We start from the raw sequence: 9,944 nt of genomic DNA on the forward strand, positions 1-9,944 counted from the left end.
AGCCTCCTCCATGGAGCTCAATCTTTCGTGGTGCTCTGCTGGCCATCGTCGACGAGCTCGAGATGGAGCAGGGCCATCGCCCATGTCGTTCCCCTCAATTCTTGACCTTTTTCGCGGATCCGGTGGAGACGATGCGAGATCTGGTGGCGGAGATCCGAGATCCGGTGGCGGCGATACGATCGCCGCGGAGGTACCTCGTCCAGGGGATGCGCACCTGCACTCCGGATGGACGGTGGACCGGGCCATCGTCGCCGAGGACGAGTGGCTCGTCATGATCCGCTTCAGCCACGACTGGGACGAGGCTTGCTTGCAGATGGACGAGACGCTGGCAGGGGTGGCCGAGAAAATCAGGAACTTCGCGGTGATCTGCCCATGGCGCCTGATTCTACAGGTCTGAATACACGCCTGTACTTCTTGTTCATGTACTCCCCTGCACATACTTCATGCGCGTGGAGTAAAACTATTCTATTTGGAGTAGTACTGCATGTTGGTTAATTGAAAATTGTTCTCAGGACACACTTTTGTTTGGAGTAGTATAGTCTTTGATTATCTCTTCAGAGTACTAAGCACTAAGTAGTGAGTCTTGATATGGCTTGAGCTGAATAATTTTGATGAAAAAGAAGTGTCAACACAGCAAGCCAGAAGCTTTTTTGTTTACCAATTATACTACTCATATGCAGAACACTCGGTAGCTTGTTACACTCAATTTACATCTATCCAGAACAATTATATGCTGAAATGATGCCTTGAATATCAACCAAATTTTAGAAATGTTATCCAAGTAGGGCTCCATATTCACGACTGTTTGGTAGGAGTCATTTTTAGCTAATTTTCTTACTTGCTAAAATTGTATGAGGTACATGCTGACTTAGTTTTTTTTGTCTATTCAGCAAATCGATTGATTGGATTAGTTTCATATACATCGGTGAAGTGCAGGTTCAGCTGTGGTTCTCATATAAGGAAGAGTGTCATAGCTATTGTCAAAATTTAGGTGAGAACCGTGAACCTGCAGGTGTATTTGCACCTACGTTGTTTGGCAGTAGTAGTGATAGCTTTGTTAGAAAACAAAATGAAATTGCACTCAGGCACATGAATCATTACATTAATTATGTTTCATTCCTATCAACTACCCGATCTTGTGTACGTGAAACATGATGCTTAATCAGATCTCCATCTTTATTTACCTTTATGCCATGGAAAATTTGTTTTGGTTCTTCACCTTTTGGTCTTCATGTATCTTGGACTTACTTCTGTGCCTACCAGTCTTGCCTCTGTTGATAACATGGTTTGATGTGATCTATCCTTGCACTAATATAATCATGTACCAAGCCACACACCAAAAAAGATCAGATCCTTTGCACTTGACAAAGTTAAAATTTGGTTTATTATTACCAGAAGTGATCTTGATTCGGGGTTGAAAGTTAAATAATTTGAGCTATATATTTGGTTTATGTTCTTTTAGGTCGTGGTACAAATGCTTGCTGCTATAATAATGTGGTAAAAAATAAATAACTTTTCTATTTTGTGCTTCAGCCTCCTTCGCTTTGAGATGGCCAACTATTGTGTGTTTATGAAGAGAAGTGCCTAATCTCAAGACCAAAGGTGCTACGAGGTGATATTTGTGTCGTGAAACTTATAAGAAGCAGTACATTACTATGCCTACAGTTGATATGTTCTGTTGTTTGATTTCTTCCTATTTTTCCGAGTGATCCTTCATGTGATGGAAGCAAGCTTCCTCTCAAATCCTTCTCAAACTTGTGGAATGCTTTTATCATAAGAGATTTTTTGCTTATCTCATAAGGTTAAGTCCTGTGTTATGTACATTTGATGTAAATACTTTGTTTATTACAATAGAAAATCAACCTTCAGGTATGCATTCTGTTTTAGAGCATGGACCTTCTGTTTATGGATATCTCATATAATTTCAGAGTGCAGTTGTGGCCAGATACCTCTCTAGCAATTTATTAACCAGATAGAAGAATATGCACAGTAAGTACCTTGGTTTTACCCGTGGTATCAACATTCTGGTATTACATTCTGTAATTAACATTGTCTCTGCAGTTGTCTGACATTGTTCTATGTGGTTTTGCAGGAAGAAGTACAACTGATGGTTACTGGATTTCTGAATACACTATTTTGCTCTGTATTTAGTATGTAGTCAGGTGGATATGACTACGTTGAGTCAGATGAAAGACAACGACCTCAATGATACTATATAAGCACATGGTTAATGGGATGTTTAATGATTACTGTTCCATTCCTGGCTTTTATTACCTCTTATGGTCAGTGGGATGGTTAGTGCTTATATTGTTTTATTATTACACTCTACTGGTTGCTGTGATTTTGGATGTGAGGTAGTATGACTTGTGAATATGATATGATCACGGTCTATGTTTTTTTCTCCGTGCAAAGAGCCTTCCTCTCTTGGTGGTAAGTGCATTTAACCTATATCCTTGTATTTGTTTTGATTGGAAATTAAATGATAGGAGGTATTGGAGGATGTTTTTTCTTGGCTGCTGTTACGTCTGCTCAGCTGCCCTATGAGGAAAGCATGTGTTTATTATTTATCTGTAACTAAACAATGCCCCCTCTAAATTTTCATGTGTGTAGTTTCTGGGAATTTGTGCCAGTGAATCCTAGATTCAACTATAGAAATGGAGCCCAGCGAATCCTAGATTTCACTTCTCATTTGTTTTCGGTTATTACATTGTAATGAGGCCTTAAGCCTGTTTCTAAACATAAAGTTACCATGTAATATGTTGAGTGAATTATATTTCTTCATGTTTACTTTATTGGGCAGAAAAATGCACTTTATTTACTTCATCGTATCTTCTTGCTTATTTACTCATGGTTATTCCAGATGCTACCTATTTTATTGATAGGAACCATGGAATTCTAAACCACACAGCCTTTTCTTGCTGATGGTTGACGGTCTCAGTTTCAGCAAATTTTAATTCATGAGAATATGAGATGATGTGAGAGGTGTTGCGTAAAGGTTATATTTCTCAATTTTGTTCTTGTGTTAATAGATAGCGTACTGACCATAGTATGCAGAAAGTTTGACTATAGAAAGGACAATTAAATATGACATCATTGCTCTCACTAATATAGCTTAATGACAGTAATTGAGAAAGCACTGAAACTAAACCATTACTAATAGGGATTTCTATTTTCGTGCCCTCGGGTCGTTAGTTGTACTCAGTTTTCCCCAGCCCCTTAGTTTTTCCTCAGTTTTCCCCAAGCCTATGTCTGAAACCCGCAGAAGGAGCTCAGACGGAAGGAATCCGTCTATTTGGACGTTCTGTTTTGGCGTGTTGCGCCGCGTCGTCTTTGGGGCCGCGTCGTGTGGGGCCGCGTCGCGTGGGGCTGGTAGAAAGGGACCGCGTGGGACAGGACGAGAAGCGTTTGGTTGCACGTGAGCAGGAGCTGGGTTTTGTCTCTCTCGGCCCAAATTGGCATTTTTAAGAGCACCTTTTCCCCTCTTTCTCTCTCTGTTTTTTTCACCAAATTAGTATCAAATCTAGAGAAGCTTCTATTTCTGTCTTTCTTCAATATGGCAGCAAATCTAGTAGCAAATCTAGTAGCAAATCTCTGGGGTTATTTATGCCTTTTGGCCCTCGTTTTTTGCCCAATATGAAAGCAAATCTAGTAGCAAATCTAGAAGCTAGTATATGATAAATTGACAACTGCATAATCAGAAAACTAAGTATAATACATAGGGAAACTGTATACAGCAGCCAAAAGCAGCCAATAACGTTGTAATATACAAGACGCACGCAATGTATGGACAACAAGAAGATTAGGATGAATAAATTTGTTCTTCATTCCTCCTCATATATTTCGTCGTCGCTCCAATCGTGCATTACCCGAAGGAAATATTCATTGAACTCCCTCCGTCTGCAGTGTGCGGCCAATACATCCTCCAAACGGTATGGCTTATGTTCATTTCTCATACAGTAGTTTCCTATTCTATCCACACGTACTGCCCACTCATCCCAGGCCTTTGTATCATGAGAGTACTCTCTGATATAACCCAAATCCGTGTAGTAGATGCAGCCAGGTCGAAGTGTCGGGTACACTCGGGTGTCGACGGAGATACACCGGATATAATTCACGAAGAAGGCATTACTGCCAATGTTACTGACCGGATGGAGAGAGCGGCTCTGAGTGTCCACACGGTACACCAATGGTCTGCCCGCCAAAGCGACGCTGACCAACAACACAAGCAGCAGATCACCATCCGACTTCACAAGGTAGAACTTCTGATGTCCAAGTTCTGGAAATGAAATTAGTGTCTCCATCTTGACAGGTGCTCGCGCGCTGCTGCAACTGTACATTGGTGCACACTATTATTCCGTGCTCTAAATTGTCCACAGCTAGTGCATACAGTTCACCATTGAACGGGGTAATGCAACGCAGACAATGGTTCTTGATCTTAAATCTTTTTTCCCAATCTTCATCTATATCCTTATTTGGAGTGCTCTCATCGACCCAACCAATTTCCGACGGGTAATGTGCGGCAACGAAGACCATAGTCGGGGATTTGATCACAGCGACTGATTTCAGGAAAACAGATGGCATCTGCGTCTCAAACATAGTGTTCGATTTCTTTGTGAGTGGGTTCAGAAGCCGTATCTTGTGCGGTGGGTTCTTCTGGGCAAGCACGATGACGCCACGGCAAAATCCGACGAAGTAGTATCTGGGCAAGCATGATAACATTCAGCAATAAGATGTTTAAGATTGAAAATAAAGAGGTAGATATGGAGGAAGTTGAACCTTGTATGAACTTCCGATAGATCTATGGTGACGTAGCGTGATGTGCCGAGTTGGAGGAAGGTGAACTCAGCGACGTGTGGAAGGGCGTGGTCTAGCATGATCCATTCGTCCAGGTGCACGTCGGGCTCAGGCAAACCTGAGCGCCAATTTCTACAGACTTGCCTCATGGGAGAGTAGGTGTCGGCGTACTCCTCGTTCGCCAGCAAGCATTCGCCGATCTTGTGAAGTGGTCCATCAGCCGAGAGAGGGCCCGGTTCACGGAGGAGCCGCGCTTGGATGCGCCGCCCTCGGAGGCGACGCGCTCGGCGGCGACTGGCTCGGCGGCGACGGGCTCGGCGGCGACTGGCTCGGCGGCGACTGGCTCGGCGGCGACGGGCTCGGCGGCGACTGGCTCGGCGGCGACGGGCGCGGAGGCGACAGGCTCGGAGGCGACGGGCTCGGAGGCGACGGGCTCGGAGGCGACGGCCGCCGGCGCATTCTTCTTCTCCATCGCCGGCAGGGTAGCGTGCGTACGGCGGTTGGGGTTTTTTCGATTTGGAGAAGTTGATAGGACGTGAGAGGGGTGGTTTCGTGCGTGAGCGAGAATGAGACGACTGTGTGCAGAGGGAGGGAGGGAGGGGCTTACGCGTCCTAAATGCGACCCGCGTCCTACGCGTCCACTATTTGCAAGTCTGCACCGCGACACGCGTCAACAATGGCACGTCTTCCACTTCTGCACCGCAACACGCGTCCTCGAGTCTTACCCTGGAAATTTAGATATACTCAGGTATACCCTCGAGTCATATACTAGCATTTTTTGTGTGCTCAGTTTTCTCCTTAAGTGCTAATACTGGCTAGTGCAATATACTCAGTTTTACCCTCAAGTGGCTGGTCAACAGAGAGTCAACAAATGGGATTAACTAGTTAAATGAGTTATTTAATGTGCAAAAAAATCCGAAAAAGAGTGGCACTTACTCATGGAGTCTTTACCACAAATTGCCACTTCTCAAATCATAGATAAATCATAGATAAATCAAGTTTCACCACAAATTGCCACTTCTCAAATCACCTAGTAGCTATGAAGGTGCATGGTTGATAGGACGTGAGGTAGGCCAAGATGAGTTTCATTGTACAAAACACGCATTTTCCATTTTTTAAATCTCATATTTCAATCCCTTAGTCTGTTTACTACTCACTTGCCCTTGGTTTCTTGATACTACTCAGTTTTGCCCTCTCCCTTCACACACTCTCACAGACGCCGAACATTGCCCTGATTGGTCTAGCCCATGTCACGCGGATCGTGCCCGACGACCGTTGATCGTATGATCTAACGGGCAGGATAATCCCTATCTCTCTCTCTGGTCGGGGCCACCACCCTCTCTCTCTCTCGTCGGTTAGCTTCCACCCTCTATGTATGCGAAAGGGCGGTTACCCAGTACGCTAAAGTTTGGTTTTCTGCATTAGTTTTCACGAGCTAAATTATAAATCATCGCCGATTTGTTGTAGCCATTACTTTCCACGCAAAAAATGATAAACCATCACCGATTTGTTGTAGCCATTACTTTCCACGCAAAAAAATTATAAACCATCACCGATTTGTTGTAGCCAATACTTTTCACGCAAAAAAATGATAAACCATCACCGATTTGTTGTAGCCATTACTTTTCACGCAAAAAAATGATACACCATCACCCATTTCTTGTAGCCATTACTTTCCACGCAAAAAATGATAAACCATCACCGATTTTGTTGTAGCCATTACTTTTCACGCAAAAAATGATACACCATCACCCATTTCTTGTACCCATTACTTTCAACGCAAAAAACGATAAACCATCACCGATTTTGTTGTAGCCATTACTTTTCACGCAAAAATATGATACACCATCACCCATTTCTTGTACCCATTACTTTCCACGCAAAAAACGATAAACCATCACCGATTTTGTTGTAGCCATTACTTTTCACGCAAAAAATGATACACCATCACCCATTTCTTGTACCCATTACTTTTCACGCAAAAAACGATAAACCATCACTGATTTCTTGTAGCCATTACTTTTCTTTTAGGCATTACTTTTCACGGTAAAATGGTAAACTATATCACGAAGTTCCATTTCCGTCAACATAGTCCGCATTACTTTTTTTGTTGAGATATATACCCCCACAACGGTCGTCTCCTCCTTAATTTATTGTGTATAAACCCCCACAACAGTCATCTCCTCCTTATTTTATTGTGTAAACCCCTACAACGGTCATCTCTCCCTTATAAACACCCACACGGCCATCCCTTGTGTCAATAGGTTCTGCCTCTCTCTTCTTCGTTCACATACACTTTATCCATTGCCATGGCTTCCACGTCTCGGACGCGGACCGGAAGGGGAAGGGGAAGGGGAAGTGGAAGTGGATCATCATCATTGCCACCACCACCGTCAACACTGCCATTGATCATAGAGGAGTTCTTCATCGTCTTCTATGAAGACCCTTTCGTCAAGAAGGTACGTACGCGTTCCCACATATATGATGCATGTGATTAATTATGGGCATATTCTAAAAAACCTTTAATTTCAAGGGTTCCCTAATTTCAAACGATCGGCGCTCGATCTCTTTGCAGGAACTCCTAAAAAAATTTGCGGACTATCTTGACGGCAAGGAGCCAGCTAAGGTGTATCTGCGAGCAGCTGATCGCGGTCCTCGTCTCCGGACCGTGGAGGTCCTATTTGACGGACAAGGCCGGATGTACCTCGACAAGGGCTGGGAGAAATTCGCCATCGCGCACGGTGTGGATTTCGGCTGGTTCGTACACTTCAAATATGAAGGCGATGATGTGCTCACAGTGAAGGTGTTCGACGGAACAATGTGCAGGAGGTACTACTACTCGGACGACGAAGATATCGACGATGAAAGCGACGACGACGTGAAGCCATGCATCCATCCCCTTTAGATAATTAAGGGGATTATGACCAAGAATATATATGTAGCTTCATATGCATCGATTTAGAGATCTAGCTATTTTCTATATATTATGCATGTAAAAAATAATATCGCATTTCCACTATTATTCGAGCACCACATCCTCCAAACGATGCCGATGCCGATGCCGATATCGGCATGGTCGGAACGGCTATGCTCGCCGCCACCTGCTAGGTCAACGTCGGGAAGCACAATGTTTAGCATAAGAGTCACTTTAGATTAAGCTGCGAAAATAGTCACCTGCCATGGGCTGAGGCGGCCCCTACAGAGCGGCTCTATATTATATTCTCTAAATAAAATAGACGACCACAGCGGTCATTGGCTGCGGAGGCCCCACAGAGCGGCAATATATAATTTTCTATAAATAAATAGACGACCCACTGGCCATTGGCCGCGGCAGCCCCATAGAGCGGCCCCATTTGTCATTGGCAGCACCGCGTATATAATCAGGAAATAAAACGGCCCACGTGTCAGCGGTAGATGGGTCCACCCGTCAGCACGAGACGGTCAGCGAGGAACTGACCTCACGGTAACGGTAAGGCCTCTGACCTGACGGCAACCTGCGTCTTCGATGGAGGGAGGGAAAAACTGAGGAAAAACTAACGAGCTGGGGAAAACTGAGTACAACTAACGAAGCAGGGGCACGAAAATAGAAATCCCTTACTAATAAACTGAGAGACGGTCTTATAAAGTATTGTACAAGCTGCAGTCTTTATTGCTTGTTATACTTTCGTTGGCTGTACAAGAAGTTGTTTTAGCATATCAAAGCAGGTTGACTAATGAACCTGCTAGGACTTTTGTTACATTAGGCACCGAAGAACATGTTTCAAGATACCTTCCAGAAGCTATAACTCTCATGTTAATGAATATTTATTCACATGATATAACACAATCGGGTCAGATTAATTAGGAGGGCAAGCTGCAGTAGCTTTACTTGAAAGTGTTGATACTTATACATGAGAGAATGACCTACCTCGATTATGGAGTAACTGTTTTCAGGCTGTGGCTAAGGCCCAGTTCTTTTGGCGGCTTCTCCGAGAAGCTGCCCTCCCCCCAGCTTCCTGGGGAAGCTGGTGACAAAATTTTGTGAGGCTTCCAAATTAGTTTAGCCTTAGCTATTCTAGAAGTCTCGGAAAATTTTAGAACCGGCTTCCCCAGAAAGCTGGGGGAGGGTAGCTTCTCCGAGAAGCCGCCAAAAGAACTGGGCCTAAGACTACTATTTGTTGTCTGTAGTATTAATGATCATGCTTGCATTGTTAGGTGATCAATTTATACCAAGAAGAGGAAGTCAAGATAGCATATCCGATGGCAATGTTTCATGCAATTGTTTTTGACAACTTCTGGCTGGCTGCTCAATCGATCTGTTATGTGGTACCAACCACCTAGCTACGTGCTCAGTAATTGTGTTTCAGTAGTTTAGCACCACAAGCTGCAAAGTATTGGTTGCTATCAATTTGATAGTTTTTAGCCTATAGTTGTTGCCTTCATGAGTAATGCACAGTCAACTGAATATCACCGATGACTGCTCTAATTTCTGTCTCAATTAGTTGCCCCTAGGTAGTAGAATTACTTCAAAATTATAGTCAGTAGCTCACGTTCTGATGTCCCAAAAAAACCATCCTCGTTCGTCGGCACACAGGAGGTTGCAGGTGTGTACACAACGTGCTTGCGTAAATGTCAATGGGCAATAGTGTGCATTTGTTAGTTTTTTACAAGTATTGGTTGAGGAGAGTGAAATATATGCAGATTTAATGTCATTGAGTTCTTAGTTTCTTTTTACATATCTCAGGCTAGCCTACTTCTGTAGTATCCCGATGGTTCAATTTCTGCCTCACCACTTGACCTCCTGTATATTGATTTTCAGGATAAGCTGATGGATGTTGGATTTGGGCAGACATTAGATGAAATTATATAAGGTTAGATGACACCTATTTCATCTTATATTTCCTATTGTAAACTCTTTGGCTTACTTATGATTACCACATATCCACATTTTCAGTTGTTGATCCATATTTGGTTAACAGAGACCATATGAGGATACGATTGAAGGCCATGAGCAACTAAAGTCATATATCACTAATTACTACAAAAGCTTGTTTGGCGCACCAGAGGAAGGTAGCTTCTCTTTGGATGAGTCTAGAACAGCCGACATACCCCAGGTTTCCGATGAGGAAAATGACCTTCTTACTTGCTCCTTACTCCGAGGAGGAAGTTAA

General features: G+C 43.5%; 1 long non-coding RNA gene across 3 annotated transcripts; it reads left to right on the forward strand.

Moving 5' to 3' along the window:
* Positions 1-302: 302 nt before the first annotated feature.
* Positions 303-1,591, forward strand: LOC124654877. Of its 3 annotated transcripts, none has more exons than XR_006988504.1 (3): positions 311-391; positions 891-991; positions 1,534-1,591. It is a non-coding gene; the product is annotated as an uncharacterized LOC124654877 (long non-coding RNA). The 3 variants fall into 3 exon arrangements; XR_006988502.1 differs by having other exon boundaries at positions 932-991; XR_006988503.1 differs by lacking the exon at positions 891-991 and having other exon boundaries at positions 303-391.
* Positions 1,592-9,944: the final 8,353 nt, after the last annotated feature.

The sequence above is a fragment of the Lolium rigidum genome, chromosome 5, assembly GCF_022539505.1.
Source record: "Lolium rigidum isolate FL_2022 chromosome 5, APGP_CSIRO_Lrig_0.1, whole genome shotgun sequence".
NCBI lineage: Eukaryota > Viridiplantae > Streptophyta > Magnoliopsida > Poales > Poaceae > Lolium > Lolium rigidum.